Source organism: Polychytrium aggregatum, assembly GCF_025602895.1.
Source record: "Polychytrium aggregatum strain JEL109 chromosome Unknown BJ171scaffold_245, whole genome shotgun sequence".
In the NCBI taxonomy this organism is placed as follows: Eukaryota; Fungi; Chytridiomycota; class Chytridiomycetes; order Polychytriales; genus Polychytrium; species Polychytrium aggregatum.
Window position 1 is genome coordinate 13,690 of NW_026516447.1, and position 17,627 is coordinate 31,316.

Here is a 17,627-nt window from a genome sequence, read left to right on the forward strand (position 1 = left end):
CCAGTACCTTACCTTGCCATATGCAGAGGTCTAAAGGCCGGAGGCACATCCAGTGATTTTCTGGTCAACGGTCCCGTCATCTTTGACATTATTCAGCCCAGAACCCAGAAGTTGCAGAGGGTGTTCACGACTGTACTCAGTATCAACAAAGAACTGTCGGCGATTCATGTCCAGAACAGTACCAGCAACTCGTGGGTACCCAATGACGCTGTTTGTGTTGAATGCAAGCTTGAAAATGCAGCAAAACTGATGCCTCCAGCCTTATTTCTCAGCAATGTTCTGGAAATAGGTGCAACGTTCAATATCTTTATTAGATCACGAGCCGATCCGGATAAATGGGTATCCGTCAACCTAGAAGTCATCGACGACGACTATGATGACGGTAAGAGGCGTCCATCATGAAGCGTTATTGTGATTTTGTCGATGCTGTTGAATTTATGGCTGAATCAGTTGCAGCGCAATTCGCTAGATTGCCCGGAGGGCCTCCTGTCGACTGTGTGGATGGGGTGGCTGACCTGATTGCAATTTCATTCGGCTGTGAAATCTAACTGGACTATATATGTATTTCTCATGTTCGTCGCCCACACGTCTGTGATATTCTCCGTGACTTTTACAATGTGAATTGGGTCCATCTAAGATATGTCGCCTGGACTCCCAAAGTACCGCTCAAATGCTATTCAAGTTCCGGTTGACGCATCGAATGCTTCGGAAGTCGCTACAAAGGCGGCAAAAGTGCCCAGTGACCGGTTGTTTCACTTCCCCATACCGTCGGGCTATAGTGGAACTAACGAGCCATATTTTGCACCGCCCTTGAATCTACCTCCTTTCCCTATCGGGTACACCGCGAACCGCATCCCATTTTATGGAAAAACGGCGAGCATCAAACCCATTCCAGCTGGAATGACAAACTTTGGAACCCGATTTTACATCGAAGGGCGGTCCACACCAAATGACTCGGCCAAAAATCTCGTTGCCGGCTACGATAATAGTGGTTTCCCCATATTCCTGCCGAGGGGTTGCAACCTTCCATCGCCCTCGGGATTCACTCCGGATGGAATCGCCTTTTACGACATTCCATCCATGATGCAGCAACGAGGAATAATGGTCCTCCCAGCCTCACTGAGCATTCAGGCAACGTGGCCATTGCTGGGTAAGAGTGCTGAGCCCGAGTCGCCCGATGCAGACGCTGGGCAAAGGCATGATATTCTGCAGAAGAAGCATCAGGAACGACTTCGAAATCTTGTCGTCTCCCTGGAGTCGTCTATGACCCAAGTTAGCGGCCACTTTCTTCGCGGTAGTCAGAGGCCAGTAGGCGATCTGAACAGGGTCTCACAATTCAATCGGGTGCGACAGCAAGACGAAGACTGTGGGACCGAATATCTTGAGGATCCCGACGACATCATTGGATTCCTCCGAGAGAGCGAAGACACAGGTTACCTCAAAGCGCATGGAATGAAGGTTATGATCGATCCAGACATACTCAAGTTCCAAAGCGTCCACGCGCCTGTCACCAACAGTACGGTTTTGCGCTATCGTGCGGGTCGCGGCGACCATGAAGAGCGCGATTTCTTTGTTTCCGTCGAGCCGGTCGACATATTTTCGGTCAAATCATTCCATTTCCGCCTTCAAGGAGAAGGTGTACTCGAAATGGCAGTATCATTCAATCCCAAAGCGATGAAAGCGGACCAGGTCGATGGCTCTCTTCACCTCATCGACGACTCTGGGAGGAAGCTTGCCATGTGCCGACTGGTTGCCCTCAAGCAGAGCTTTGTTCGAGTCTCGCCGCTTTCCATCGATGCAGGCTGGATCCTTCCGGAGAGGCGCAAAGAGAGCATTCTCAAGATTGAGAATGTATCTTCTGGCGCTGTCAGCATCAATTTACGCATGCAAAGCGATGCAGCCACCACCAGCGGGACCCCGCAAGCTCCCAGTCGACCTCAAACGTCCAGAAGCGGACCCTTTAGCGTTGCACTCAAGACACTCAAACTTCAGCCGTATGAACAAAAGTCTGTCCCGATCTCGTTTGAGTCAGCCAGCCTCGGTCGGTGCAGCGACGTGCTGGAAATTCATTCGCCTGGAGGCGACATGATCAAGGTTCAGCTCGTGGGGATCGCCGGAATCCCAATTACCTTGTATCCCGAGGACGCCGAGAGCTCCATGGCCGGCGCAGCCGCATTGACTCGCGAGCGATGCGAGTTTATGCGAAAATTCCAGCGAGGCGACTCCAAAGACAAGCCTCATCTCAATTTGTCTCCGACCGATACGGCCATCTTGAAAAACATGATGTCGGCCACGTCCGATCAAGAATCCCGACGCGAGGCGCACACCTTGGACTTTGGAATATCGCCCATGGATTCACATGTGCAAATGAGATGCCTAACATTGATGAATCTTTCGGATGTCTCCATCACCGTCGGGCTCTACTGCCAGCATCCGGCCATCAAATGCCCATATTTGGTCCGCATAGCCCCTCGCATGGCCAACACCGTCGAAGTTGTGTTGAGCATGGCGAGTTCGCTAGCCGGCCGTGCCACAGGGAATATCAAGACCATCATCGAGGTTATTTGCCCAGAGTTTCAAAATATTCCGCTGACAGTCCGAGCATTCATTGGCCAGCCACTGTATTTTCCATCATGGGAGCTGGCCTTCTTCAAGCCCGCACGCATCGGCGACACCGAATCGGTCACATTGTTCCTCATCAACGAGTCGCAGTACAACATCAGTTTCATAGCTCGTGGAATCGAAGCCCCACCACCCGACTCGAATCAGAACTTTATTATTTCATCCATATCGACAGATGAAGCATCGCCTTCGCTCATCTCTCCAGTTTCGGCTATACCTGTGACGTTTGTGTTTAACGCTCGACAGCGGGGACCACTTCTCCAGTCAGTCAGATTCAAACTTCTCACGCCGTTTGAACTAGAAAGTCCAAGTGCCATGTTTGGGAAACCGCTCTCGCTTGTGGGAATCTGTGTTGAGCCGTACGTCCATCGACCCGGAGAGCTCCCAGATAAAAACGGCATTGATTTTCTCAGAATGTGGATGTCGCACCCCAAACGCGTGCTGGATGAGTATCCATCGCCAGAGGAGATGGCCCAAAGGTTTGACCTGCAGCCGGTTCTCAAGCCGCTTTCACGCGGGTCGATGGTTCCGTATACTCCACCCGCCGGAAGTAATCAAACCACGGCTTGCGCCACTTACTGCGAGGCCGTCTTCATTCGCGACAATATCGAGTTCAAGATGGGCGCCAAACTCGTCGGCCAGTCCGACAACTTTCGGAGATCTCAGCTGCAGCCCGTGCCCGTCAAAAACCGAAGCAACCATGAGCTTACCGTATCTTTTCTTGCCAGCACGCTGTTCACCATCGATCCAAGATCAAAGACGATGCCTCCACACGACTCTGGCAATGTCGACGTCATGTTCGTCCCGCCTCTCGAAAGCCCGGATGTATTGCGATTTTACGGGTTTGGAATGGCCTTGCTTGAGCATGACCACAGCTTTCACGCCATTCAAATGATTGGCAAGAGCGATACCGACTTTTTGATCTTTCCACCTCCAAACAAGGATAAGCAGATCACCCTCGACTTTGGCCGCGTGGAGGTATCGTCGTTAGAGATCAGCCAAAAGACACTGCTTCTGTGCAATACCTTCCCAGCATCCTATTCCTGGAGCGTCAAGATGATCAGCGGAAAGTCCAAGTTCTCGGCCTTTGAAATCGGAATGATCCTCGGGGAGCTCCACGCCTACGAAACATATCCGTTGGTATTCAAATTCCATGCCGACTCGTCCGGGACTTTTGAGAGCATGGCCGAGGTTCACATAGCCGAGACGCTTGATCGGCACGCAAAGCCCACGAAAGTAGCAACCGTGCTTCTGCGTGGACAGATGGTCAACACCTCACTCTTTGGATGTCCCGATGTCCTCGAGTTCGGGAGCACCGTTGTCTTTCAGAAGAAGGAGAAAAAGTTCACCATCACCAACAATGGATCAACCGAAACTTTGGTGACAATCCTCGTCAAGCCCCCGTTCTACGCGGGTATCAAGTCCTTTCATCTGACCCCGAAAGCGCAGCAGGAAATAGCGGTATCGTACCAACCGACCGAGTCCCGATCGACTGTGATCAAGATGCTGGTATTCTCAAACCTGAGGCTCTACATTGTCAATCTCTCGGGCACGGGTGGAACGGCCCAGTTGATATGTGAGAAGTACGAAGACAGGGCCATAGACTTTGGATACCAGCGTGAGGGTACGGTGGCTTGGCTCCCGATATACGCCACCAACAAAGGGACCCTTCCACTTTCTTTGAAAGCAATAACAAGCGACAGCCCAGACTTGGTTAAAATCGAATTCCTGAACATCACCTCCACCGTGCCATACGAGGGGACGACCTCCGGCGCTGGAATGATGCACATCAGGATTCGCAAAGATTACTGGAGCATCCTAAGAAGGAAGTTTCAAGTTTTCAACGCCTTGAAGGACCTACTGAAGGTGGCCAAGGGAGCAAAGAGTCGGTCCGACTATTGGAGCGATGGCGATCGCAAGGATGATCTGGGAATATCGGTGCAGATCCACAAAACAGACACAATCGATATCTTGGGCAGCAGCATCCCCGAAATCACACCCATTCTGCGGCCCTTTTATTCGTATCATTTTCTGATCGGATACTGTAACAAGTATCAGACCAAAACGGACACCTTCATCGATTTCCACTACATGCCCGTGACGACCGAGGAATCGACAAACAATCTCCCGCTGTTGCTCAAGTCGATGAGACTGCATGTGGACGGAAACGCATATCGACCACTCGAATTCTTTCCGCCTTTCCATGATTTCGGCATAGTCGCGACGGAAGCATATTCGGGCAAAACAGCGAAAGAGCCCGAGTCTGCTCCCTCGTTCCCGTACGGCGTCGTTCGCCAGGAAGACGAGTCAAAATCACATACGCTGATGTTGCAGATCATCAACATGTCGATGGAGACCCAAAATCTCTCACTCCAGTATATTCATCCGGAGTTTTCCATAAGCGGGCGATCATGGCACCTTCAGCCCGGAGAAAAGCTTCATATTCCTGTTGATTTCCATCCTCCAAAGGAGCAGGTTCAATATCGGGGCGAAGCTAGGTTCCTCCACAAACATGGCGTCTCCACCATCCGACTCGCAGGCACGGGAGCTTCGGCAGATCTTATCTGTGATCGCACTCTCGACTTTGGCAGTCTCAAGATCGGCACAACCGGAACGCGTGCCCTCAAACTCAGCAATCGCGGTCTGATGATCTGTCGGTTCTGGATATATATCTGCCAAAGCAACGGCGACTTTAAGCTTCATGGGAGCGACCCAAGCGAATACGAAGGCTCGGTGGAATCTGGCTGCTCCACCACTGTTACGGTTGAGTGCTCAACCCAGTCACCTATCGAAAAGCCCGCCCATTTGCGTATCAAATGGCTGCGCGTTCCCGGAGGAATCTGGGAGCAGACCTTGGTCCCGCTGTTTGTCCGCATCGGCATACCTATATTCAAGATCCATAAGTCCGAGCTCGACTTTGGAACGACCTATATTAATGTCAACAAAGTGCTGAGTCTTCTGGTATCGAATGACGGAAACGCTGTGTGCATGTGGAGTTCTCGTTCAGAGAGCGTCAACATCGAAGCGTTTCCAAGCACAGGTGTGATCAATCCTGGAGAAACATTCAGCATCCGAGTCAAATACTCACCGTTGGACTATCAGCCTCTCTCTACATCGCTGTCCTTTGAAACGGATGCCGGGAACAAGGTTGCGATGTGCTACGGAATCGTCGGAGTTCCATATTTGATGATTTCCAAGGAGCTCATGGCAATTGATTTCGGCATTGCGGCTATCAACAAAACGCATACGCGCTCCATCGAAATGGAGAACACGGGGAGCAAGCCGATCGAGTTCGAGGTTTCGATCTTTGAAAATACCCAGGATGGGGTTCCTTCGTACGATGAGGACTATGACATATTTTTTGCGGATCCGCCAAGCGGAGTGGTTCAGCCCGGCGAAAAGGCAAAGATCATGTTCCATGGCATTCCACGAGAGTACGGGGCAATCAACACCGCAAAGTACATGATACGTACGCGGGATGGGGAGCAGTATACCGGTAGCATCTGTATCACGGGTGGGAAGGCAATCATCAAGCTCGCACCTCCAAAAGTAACCGATGAGACAACCAAGCCGACGACCGCAGAGCAATCCCGCTCTACCCCTCAATCGCGGCTTGGGAGCACACCGACAGCGCGGAGCACAACCACTTTCGAAGCCGGGCAGATGGCCATGTTCTCCCACATTGAAAATTTACAGGAGATTCTGGCTGGACTGCGTGCTGCCGAGCTCGATAACGGTCTTGCCGAGTCGAAGAGACAAGGGCGCCCAGATGGCTCCAGAATTCATCAGAGACACGGGACACGGGTATCGACTTTCAGCCGCGAGTCTGTTGACAGCCGCCAGCCTTTCACACCCACTTCGGCTCACACTTCTACAGCGGCATCAGGAACTCCGCGCAGAAGACGAGAGGGATCGGTAGGTTCCGAAGTCGGCGGGAGAGGTACCACGGACGACGAGGCGCTGCGTTTCATACAAGGAACTCGGGTCTTTGATGGCTCCGATTTCAAAGGCAAAGCTACATCTGAATCCGGAAAGCAGGTCCGATTTGGGTATACCCCCAAATCGGACGAGGATGGTCAGGATGGGGCCATGTTCGATGTCCCTAGCACTGCTTCCGAGAGACGTGCGGATACCTCAAGCACTGCTGCAAGTCGAATCGAAACTGGCGATCGCGAGTCTCGAGGCATCCAATCTAGACGATCTTTTGAGCGCAGATCGAGCCGCTCTCAAAAGAGTACAGCCCCTCAGGCGCTCCCGCATGAGCTGGATGATGAATCAGCGGCTGTCAAGTACATGGACGAACTCACAGCAATAGAGGCTGAGCTGGAAAAGGCTCTCCTCAGCGAAATCGATATGGCCGCTGAGCTTCAAGGCGAGAATGGCCAGGATAGGCGGTGGATCGGCGGACTTGGCCGATATCGCCCTGCTCAAGAGCGGCGAAGACTCCCGGATCGATCGACCAAACCAGATGTTGCTTCCCGGACTCCTGAGCCCGATCAAGCTGGATACAAAGGCGATTCTAAAACATCCGGAGCCAGTCCAACCGGACCGTCAAAGGGTAAAGAAGTCAATGGCGAAGGTGCCGAAGCTGCGAAGGGACGACAGCTGCGTGAGCACGGCGCCAGCGAGGGAGGCTCGGAGGAGCCGCATGCTGAAGCAGCCCAGCGCATCGAGCATACACTCGGGAACTTGATCAACATGGCACAGGGTCTGATGAATCAGTCGCGCATGATCTTGCACGGCTATACCGAGAAGACCAGCGAGGAGATTGGGCTGCTCAAGAAAAAAATCGATGCTATCAACAACAGAGTCATCGAGAGCACAAAGTCAATCATGAAGAACGTCCGAGATCAACTCTCGGGAGAGTGGGTGCCAAATCGGGAATTTCTTACAGGCACCTTGCGACGTTTGCAAGCATCCAACCATGTGGTCGAGACCCTCACTCAGCTTTCCGTTTCTGCCAAGAAGGACGATGACGAAGTTGACACATTCAACCTCGGGCTCTTCAGAATCGATCAAAGGAGTGAAGACATTCTCCTCTTTAACCTCCCTAACACCGGCAACCTCAGCTTTGATTTTGAACTAGTGCCCATCCTCAGCCAGACATGCGTTCCTCCAGGAGTCGAGGGTGACGGATTTGAATACTTCCAGATCACGCCCTCCTCTGGTACGATCGATCCTCGAAACTCCATCAACATCTCAGCTTCTGTATTCGCGGCGACTCCCGGGCTTTATCAGCAAGGATACGAGCTGCGCTCTGCAGGAGAGGTTGTCCTGTCCTTCTATCTCAGTGCTCGCATTGGTGTCCCTCGAATCGAGCTCGCTCCAGCGATATTGGACTTTGGACTAGTGACTCGCCGAAAAACGAGCACACGGACGCTCTTGATCTCAAACGCCGGTACTTTCCGGGATATCTGGCGTATCGAGCCTATCATTGCTGATGGTGGATCCCAGGCGATGTTTTCTGGCACGGCTTCCGGTGCCAATCGTCTCCCCTTCGAGTGCGCGCAGCAGCGAGGCGAACTCGAGCCTGGAGATTCCGTGGAGGTCGGCATTAGCTTCAGTCCAACCAATGAAGGTCCATACCAACAAAAGTACCGACTAACGTGGAGCATGGCTCCGATATCGTTCGAGACGAAGGGCATCGGGGGCGGTGTACGCATCAAACCCACATATGTCGATCCGGCAGATATCCAATTCGGCGGCCTCGACTGGGGGACTTGTGTCGTCGGTGTTGGATATACAAAAAAAATTGACCTCAAGAACATTGGAAATGTCGATGGCGAGATCGAAATCAGGAATCCGCATCAATTCCTACAAATCGAGGCACCTAAAAACAGCCGTGGTGGAATAGTGGTTCGATCGGGGGAGTCTATTCCTGTGACCCTCACCTATCGGCCTCTCGAAAGTCTGAACACAAAAGAAGGAATCAAAATTGCCCTGCCCGAGAACGACTTTGTATCGATTCCTTTCAAGGCCACGGCAGGGGTGTGCTCATGGAAAATCGACAACAGACTCAGTCTCGTCAATATGTCAATCAACGATATTCAGAATGGTCGAATCACGGTCATTAACGATGGAGAGCTCGATATTCCTCTGGAGGTTCAGATGTCTCAGCCCATCTCTCCGAACATCAGCTTCATAACCAAAGGCTGGCGAGCCGACAAGAGCTTGATTGTTGCTGGTCAGGAGATCACCATCGATCTCACGGTAACACCAAAGAAGCCCGAACTTTTCGATGGCAGCGTGCTGTTGATGACAAATCTCGGGAGGGGAACCATCACCGAAACAATCCCGTACAAATTCAGGGCCTATGCGGAGGCCGTCGCTCTTGACGACGACGACGATGCTTCAGTCGGAAGAATCATGGTTGGCCAAACGGCTTCTGTGAAGCGAACCCTCACCAACTTTGGTAACTCCGAAGTACGCTATCGTGTCCGAATAGAGGTATACACCCCGGAGCATGCGCTCAAAGGGTCCCTCGATAGCGTCACCGAAGGCGGAGGCGTGCCCAAGCGACTTGCCAAGAAGGGTAAGGCTGGAAGTTCGATGGGATCCCAGAGTCTCAAACAAGGTCGATCAAAGTCCAAAATCCTGGCATCGTCAGAACATGTTCCAGCGAGAACCCCATGGAAGATCAGGGGATTGTCTGGTAAGCTTGTGAAGCGATTTGCTGCGAAATATCCTTCATTGTAGATACGAAAGTTGCTTTATTTGCTCCCAATCTGACACGACACATACCAAAACTAGAGGGAATTCTTGAGCCCGATAAAACCATTGACATCGAAGCCATATTTGAATCGCTTGATGAAGATGGTGACGACTGGCACGAAGCCCGACTTGTTGTCGAAAAGTGCGAGGTGAGCACACGGTTGAATGGAATGAACCCCTCCTTCTTGCTCACCTGATCTCATCAATTTCGTGTACATCTGTTTACTAGGGGAGCGTTTGGGAGGAACTCTCCTCGCTCAAGCTCGTTGGCGCAGGCGGTAAACCAAAACTCGTTCTGGATACTCAAGCTGTGGACTTTGGACACGTTGGAATCGGGGCTGAGAAGACCGCGGTGGTTCTGCTCCAAAATGAGGTTGGTTCTTCTCGATCTGTGAGACGCTATTTGATGCATCAAGGCATGAAGGCCTATCTGGGCCATCGAACAAGGGATTTGTTCTTGCAACCGATACGAGCTGTGGAAGCCCCCCCCCAATTCATATTCTAGGTTATTGGCGGCTGGCCTAAACATCATGTTGACCAGAACTTGCCCAAACCTCGTAATAGGGCACAGCAATCCTGGACTATGAGTTTGTGCCATTCTGGGACTTTGATGTTCAAATTCGGCTAGGAGAAGCTGTCCCAATGAAGGGCCATATTGAGCCTGGGGGGTATTTGAAATGCCCATTTATATTCAAGCCCGATCAAGACATTGATTACTCCTCGACAATCGAGATACAGACCCAGGTTGACAAACAGACGGTGGCCATGACAGGGAGAGGTAAGCGTCACAATCGAGCGATGCATGTTTAGCGTTTTCTGACTGACATCCACCGATTCACAGGTGCGGTATATCGAATATATGAGGCGGGATTGCCAAATTACATCGACATGGGCACGATATATCTTGGAGAGACAAGTGAAAGCTTTGTAAGTTTGTGTCAAGCCCCGTAACAGATTCGAGAATAATGGAGGCGACGAGGTCGGGCTAATAGGTTTTGTGTTAACCAGATCAAAGTTATGAACGACTGTGAGTTCGAAATCAATGTTGCGGCGGCGGTGTTCCTGTCCGACCCGAACGAGCATCCAGACGCAGAAATCGCAACACAGTTTCGGACCTTCCCCGAGCTGTTTGATATCCCGCCGAACCCGCAAGACCCCGGAAACAACAGGTATACATTACTGATTGAGCTAGTTCTGACAAGAATCGGCACTGAATCAACCTCTATGTAGTCGATCGTCAGTCTCGGTCTCTATCCAAGTTGTTTCACCCTTTCCGACAGCCACGGGGGCCACCCTTGACATAAGTGAAGCAACAGCCTTGGTGGGAGGCGGCAAGAAGAAGGTTTATCTGCAGCTGAGAGTGATTGGCGGACGATGCATCAGCGTTCCGTGCCTCTTTAGTTATGGCATAAACAAGTTGTTGTTCTTCCGTCAAGCGCCTGAGCCTCTCGACACGCCTGAGCCTATGGATCAGCTGGACTTTGGAGAAACGGTAGGGTTTTGCTGCTCTACTTTGCTCCTGACACCGTGTTCAGTTGACATCTATCCTGTACTCCAATTCTAATTTACACTGGTCTTGATGCAAACGCACGTGTAACATCGACCGTATCAGCCGATGGACTCTGGTTCGATTGTGAGCATCTATGTATTCAATCCAAACCGATTCCCTGTCCAATACGAAGCCACGATCACATCGAGTGTGAGTAATTTTGCGATCAATCCCCCGCAATGCGCGTGTTTGGGAGGCGATCGCTCCACAACGATAAATCGGCATCGATTGACCCTTATACAACTCGAACGATCGCGATGCCATAGGAATATTCGCTCTACCATCGCAGTGCCTTGGTTGGCTCCCGCCAATTTAAAGAATTGACGCTTGAGCTATGTGCAATCGGAAGCGATTTGGATGACGAAGTTCCATCAAGCATTCTGTGTGAAGGTGTTCTCGAACTCCACACCAACATTCCGGCGATCGCAACCATCGAGCTTCCAGTCCGAGGGCTTCTTATCGACGTAGGTTGATTATGATGCACCGAAGTGGGGCAGCTCTGCGCGGCACCAATGTTTGCTCACTCTCGCTACGTTGACATGCCGCATTGTGCTGGACAACAGATCATCACAGCTCTGGATTTCTCTGAAGCAAAGGCCATCCAGTTCGGACCTGTGCTCCTCGGAAACATCAGTTCCAATAGCTTTTCCTTTCAAAACCCGCTTCGTCGGCCCTTGAACTGGAAGTTTTTTGTCGAAGATGCATATCGAGATATATTCCTTGTCTCGAGGGACTATCCCTTTGTCCAGGTGTGTTCCGAATCGAGTCTCATTTTCCAGGGCCCCATATTCATCCTCCCCATGCCGAGCTTTGGAATTGAGGACGTGCCCATTGGTAACCTCGTCTCCGATTTGGAAAAATCGCAATGGAAACCATTTTGCGCGCAAATTAGGGCACGGCAAAATCAAAGAGGGAGGTCTCCATACCGATTCAGTTCAAGCCCAAGATTGCTGTTGGATACTTGGCCGCTGCCACACTGGAGACCGATGAAGGAACACATACCATTCAGATATCTTTTTATAGCGTCAATAGCTAGACCGGTCAGAATGATATGGGTCCGATCTATCGTTGCGACGCCCATATATGCATTTTGACCCTACCGAGGGCTCTGTCTGACTTTCTCATGCCACCGACATTCAGTTCCGATCCTTAACTCGATTTTTGGCGATTACATCGAAGGCACAGGGGTTGTTGCAGAAATCAAGCTCGAGATCAATAAGCTTCCGTTTGGAGTCGTTGGTATTGGAAACCCAGAATTCCGCGTGGTCAACATCATCAACCCCACCCCAGTCACAATATTACTTTCATTCCAGCTTACTAACGCAGACTTTTATATGGAATCGTATGATCGGTAAGGGATTGCGTCAATAGATTGAGCACACTTGCCATGAATCTGACCGACCCGCTTTCCCAGGGTACCGTTGCCTCCGGAGCAACCGACAGAAATCAAACTTTACTTTGACCCCAAGGTCACTGGACCAGCAGAGGGTGCCGTGCACATTTTCCACTTTGACGAAGCACAAGGACGCAAAACCAAACAGCTCGGCACTCTTCTCTTGACTGGGTCCGGGGGCGTTTTTGGGATGCAATCCGTGGGCGACGAACCGGGAAAACCCACTGCCGCAATAGTGATCAATTATCCGAAAATCCCAGAGTCCGCACGAGCCAAAAAGCATTTTGAAGTCGAGAATTGCGGAGAAACTGTCATCCATGTTGGCATTGTGGACAACAGCGGCAATGAGCTTGCGCGAGACACAGAGATTCGGTGCGAGAACTTCTCGGTTCTCATCAGTCCCTCTGTCGCGCTGATCAAGCCCAAGAGCAAGCACCGCTTTGCTGTTACGGTTCGGGTCGGTATAGTGTGCTTGTGGAGGGATGATTGTTGGAACGAGAGAAGCGGATTATCTTCCCATGGGCTTCCCACGGACTTCCCGACTTACGCTGTCGACAACGATCCTCAGGGCATCCGGGTAGGCGAAGCAACATGCCATTTACAGCTGCGAACCAAGACCCTCGCCAAACCAAAAACAATCCCCATCGAGATCACGGCTACGATTGTCAACGCCTTTGCTATGATGATCGATAGCATCAAAGCCTTTTCCCGAGCAGACAACTCCATCGAAACAACTCTGAACGTGATGTTGCAAGAGGAAGGGAAATACGACTCGGAGATTGAGCTGTGGAAGATTTTGCTGCCGGTCATTCGCATCTCTCCGTTCGCCCCAAGCGACATGCTGCGCTCCATTCCTTGTGCACAGGTAGGGCAGGTATCAATATTCTTTGGTGTGTGTGCCGTATCAGGCATCGCGATCTAATCCTGATTCTTCGGCATAGCCCAACGTCACCGACGTTGATATTCAGCCCTACACTGTTCGCCCACCGGCAATTCCAAGGGAGTTGCCTCCGCGACAGAAAAAGTGGTACATGAACCGGGTCTCCATGGCTCTTGATCAAGGAAACAAGGTAAGATACGAAACAAAAGCCACAAAAGATGATCATTACAGGCTTGTTGGGTCCGGATTTCTCCGCTACGTAAGATAGGGCGGCGGGTAGCTCCACTAAGCATATACTGTGGATATCGCCTAAAAGGACCGCCAATCGTCACCCTCGGATCTGGAACGACGACAAGAGGCACTGCGCTTCACCCAGCCCATTGAGAAAAAAGTGCACCTGACTTTTGATAAGCGACTTCGTCTCGAGTGATGTTGGTTGATGAAAATGTCACAATAGACCACCGCAGATTTTTGCAGAATACAATGCTGATACAGTCGATCCAGAAAAAAAAAAAAAACGGGACAGTTCCTTCCTGGCTTCAGATGTCTGAATCCCGCTGACTGACTGTAGGCCCCAGTGAGCAGGCCGCGAGATTGTTTCCAGTACCTGGTTGGCAATCTCTTTGTTTTTGGTTGGTTTGGGAAGCATGGTCATGAATACACGACCGATTCCCTGTGGCGACGGGACTGGCATACTCAGATCATGATCCGTGAGGCATTGATGTCTCGATGTGGGAGTGTGGTGGATGCATTCGACCCTCTGCACAGCTTCATGGTTTCTCGATATCAAGCCAGCCAGGTCAAACGAGGCGCTCGGCCTCCGGGCACTGTGAGCACACCTGGGATGTGTTGAGCTCGTTCACCGAGCACACATGGATCTTGGAGACGGATGGGCCTGGTGGACACCCCCGGTGATGCATGGATTGCTCGAAATACCAAGCAAAGTTGAGTCCCCGTGGGCTCGACGGATATATCTCTCCCTTTCCTTGCTTTCACGATGCGTTCCCACAGGCAACCAGTGTCAGTTTCCATGGACACACTGTTTGGCCGCGATGGGCGATGGATTGTGGGCATTCACATGCGGAGAAAGCCCCCGCCTGCGTCCAGAAACGTGTCTCGTTATGGGTGTGATGTAAATGAGACGCCCGATATCCTGTGTGTGGAGAAAGTTGGACAGTGTTCACCAGTCGAGCTCTTGCTGCGATGTCGTCTCGCTGAGCCGCCGTATCTTTGGTGTTGCCGCCCATCGTTGCTGCCAAGTCCATCTTGGCTGAGTGCCAATGGATTCCATATGGCCATGGAGTCCCACAAGACCTTGGATCTTGCTTGTCCAAAGTTTCCCCCCCCCACTCATCGATATCCGTCAGCGACGCTCGATTTGCACACCTTGACCATGTCGTCTTGATTGCGTTGGCGTCGCGATATTGGGCTGTGGTGCACCGATGCGATGGATTGCGGGTCACCAACGACATTTACTACGACATGAACGCACCCCGATGGTCCCATGAAGCTTATTCTTCTCTGGTGATGGTGGTGGCGGCAGTGGCGGAGCTCGCGGGAGCTTGTCGGAATGGAAGGAAGCAGACGAGGGCTGAGGGCATATTCCTTGTACAGCTTCCACGGTGTGGATGGCCATTGGGAACGATGGGGCATGCATGTCCCATCCACAAAGTGGTGGGAAACCCCATCCATCGTGCACGGGGCTCCGTTTGGTTGAGCGTTGGATTGATCTGACTCACTGCTATCTCCCTGACACATTGGATTTCGCATAGGTATGAAGGGTCCAGAATATTGTGATCTAGTCCTGCCCAAAGCAGCGACAACGACCAGTGCGCTATTGCATCCACAGAACCCAAAAGCACCTTATATTGGTTGACTTCATTATTTCGTGTGAAGGTCGCGTGTGATGTGGCTTATGAATGCAGCACCAACAACATCAATCAGAACGAGGGCCAACGCAGCACAAAGCAAGGTGAACCATGAAAACATTGTCAGCAGCAACAGCGACAATAATAATGCATAAACATCGTTCACAACGTTTGCCAGCATCCTGATTGATTTGAAGTTATAGTCGGGGATCCAAGGGAGGATGGCCTTCAGACATGCCCACTTGATTCATTTGATTTTGGGCGATTTTGGGTGAGAGGCAAGTACAGATATTAGCGCTCGATTCGACTTTCGAGTCAGGCTTACATATGCGACGATCAACATGGCTGCTGTCAGTTTCAATATAGCCTCTCTGAGCTCCCCCTCCCCAACAAAAGATCATGGATGGATATGTACACGAGATTGTCTCATCTCGTCCGACCGCGACTTCAAAGTATCACGCAATCCATTTCATCAAGGGACGGCTTACCCATCCAGCGAGCTGTTTCGTGAGCCAAATGGAAATATGCACCAAAATCGCAATTTCGCCTGTTTGAACGATGGCTTCGGACCTTTCGGTCTCAATGACCCTGACGTCAACATTGACGCATTTTCTTTTGCCGCTCTTGATCTAGCGTGTCGGCGGCCAGCAATGCCATTATTTCAGTGATGCGGTACTCCAAGGGTTCATCAGATTTACAGCCTTCGGACAGAGTAGATCGATGCTGAAGAACGCGCTCCACCTTCCAACGCGATAACACCGATATCCCTAACAATAGCACCGACGACAGTAAGAGCAATAAAGCTTCACTACGCACCTGCTCTCTGCCTTCCACCGAGAGGGACGTAGGATGACTATGGTCCAGCATGTCATATGATTCCGCATCAATTGTATCCAAATACGGGCTGGCTTGAGGCTTGGTCGTGTAAAGGGCCGAGTTGTATCGGATGCTGCACAGCGCAGGCCAGAGCTCTTGCAGGCATTCGCTCAGCTTTCTTAATCGGTTCATTGCTCTATCAACATCGGCTAACAGGCGAAGATTTTCTGAGCTTCCTCGGTCGTCACTGCTCATATAGCCATGAAACAAATCGAAAAACTTTCTTATCCATCCAACGCCGGTCAAAATGGTCCACAACAACCAAGCGACTCCGGAGGTGGTGGTGGGGTAGTCCGGAAAAACCTTGGGCAGTCGCCTGTTCTTCTCGAAATCGGAGGGGCGTAAAGGTGCCAATGTTGGCCGATCTGGGCCGTCGGCCGCATATGAACCACTTCGTGACATGGATGGTGTGTTTGAAGTGGTTGGTATGAGCAGCGGCGAGTAAGTTTCCAGCCGGCCGATGGAGTTGTAGATATTGTTCATCAGCCAAACAGTCTAGAAGAGTCGGGGAAAGAGACGTGTTAACTGTGGCTTGAGTAGAAACGCTGCTTGTGCACGCTGTAACTCTGCCAGAGGACTCAAGTTCCACGTAAGCTACATCTGCCGCAGCCACAGTAGCTCAGAGGCTGGGATCCATCTGGGGCTGTGTCTCGGTAGCTTGACTGAGGAACAGTGACTCTCTGTCTCACTAATTCAAAGGGAGCTCGAGTTCTCCAACAAAGCCCTCCCCCCTTGGGCCACTCAATCCAGCCTCTTGTTGTTACCGTAGTTTTGATTCCTGATTCTTCGTCCTTCTGGAACACGGGTTCATATTTTTCCTCGCCAAGCATGGATAGAAGGTGTTGTCGAACCGCAGGGCCAGCATTCGAAAGCGGGGAAACAGTTGAAGGACGGGGTTTCGGAAGATTGCCCGGGACATTCGAAAGACTCAACGTCGGTGAGGAGGATTTCAACAGCGCAGAATATGATCCTTCTAAGGCATCAAGAGTGCTTCGCAAATAGTCGCTGCTGTAAGCAAACATGACCCTCTCCAACATGTCAAGAAAATCCATGCCTGGAGACAATCGCTTTGTGATAATGTGGCCGGAATGTGTGGAGCGCCTGTCTACTGTATGTCGGACCGCCGAAAACAAGTCGAATTGCACAGATCGCTCAATGAAGATGCGGAGCAAAACTGAATAAAAGGCAAAGTTGTGGACAATGAAAAATAGCCTAAACATCGAGTTTGTAGATTGATCTTGTGTTAGAGAGGTCGCCGTGTCGGATCCACAGGCAACACAGTGATCTCGCGATTTTCAGGGCTTGGGAGCCTACCAGGATTCATCAAGATTATTCGGCTCGTATGGCGTGATATATTTGAGCCAGATTTCGACAATCTACAGAGATTCCCTGGTCGTTAGAGCATGATGGGATGGAGTGTCGGTCTTTGGTCACAAATCACGAATCTTACTGAGGAATAACCTTCATCGATTGGCCAGAACTCGAGAGAGTTGTGGAAAAAATGAAAGAGTTTCTTTTGGAGGGAAGAAATGACCCGTCGCTGTATGATAACCTCGACAGGTTGATCTACCCATGGACTGACGTCGTGAAGAGGAAGCCCCGTGAAGATATCTTGGAGATTAGACTTGGAAAGATGGGCTACCAAAGTGTGTATGCATTTGATCCTGAGTGATGATGGGCACTCGTAACGCTGGATTGTTTCATGCGTGAAGTTGATCAGAGATGGGT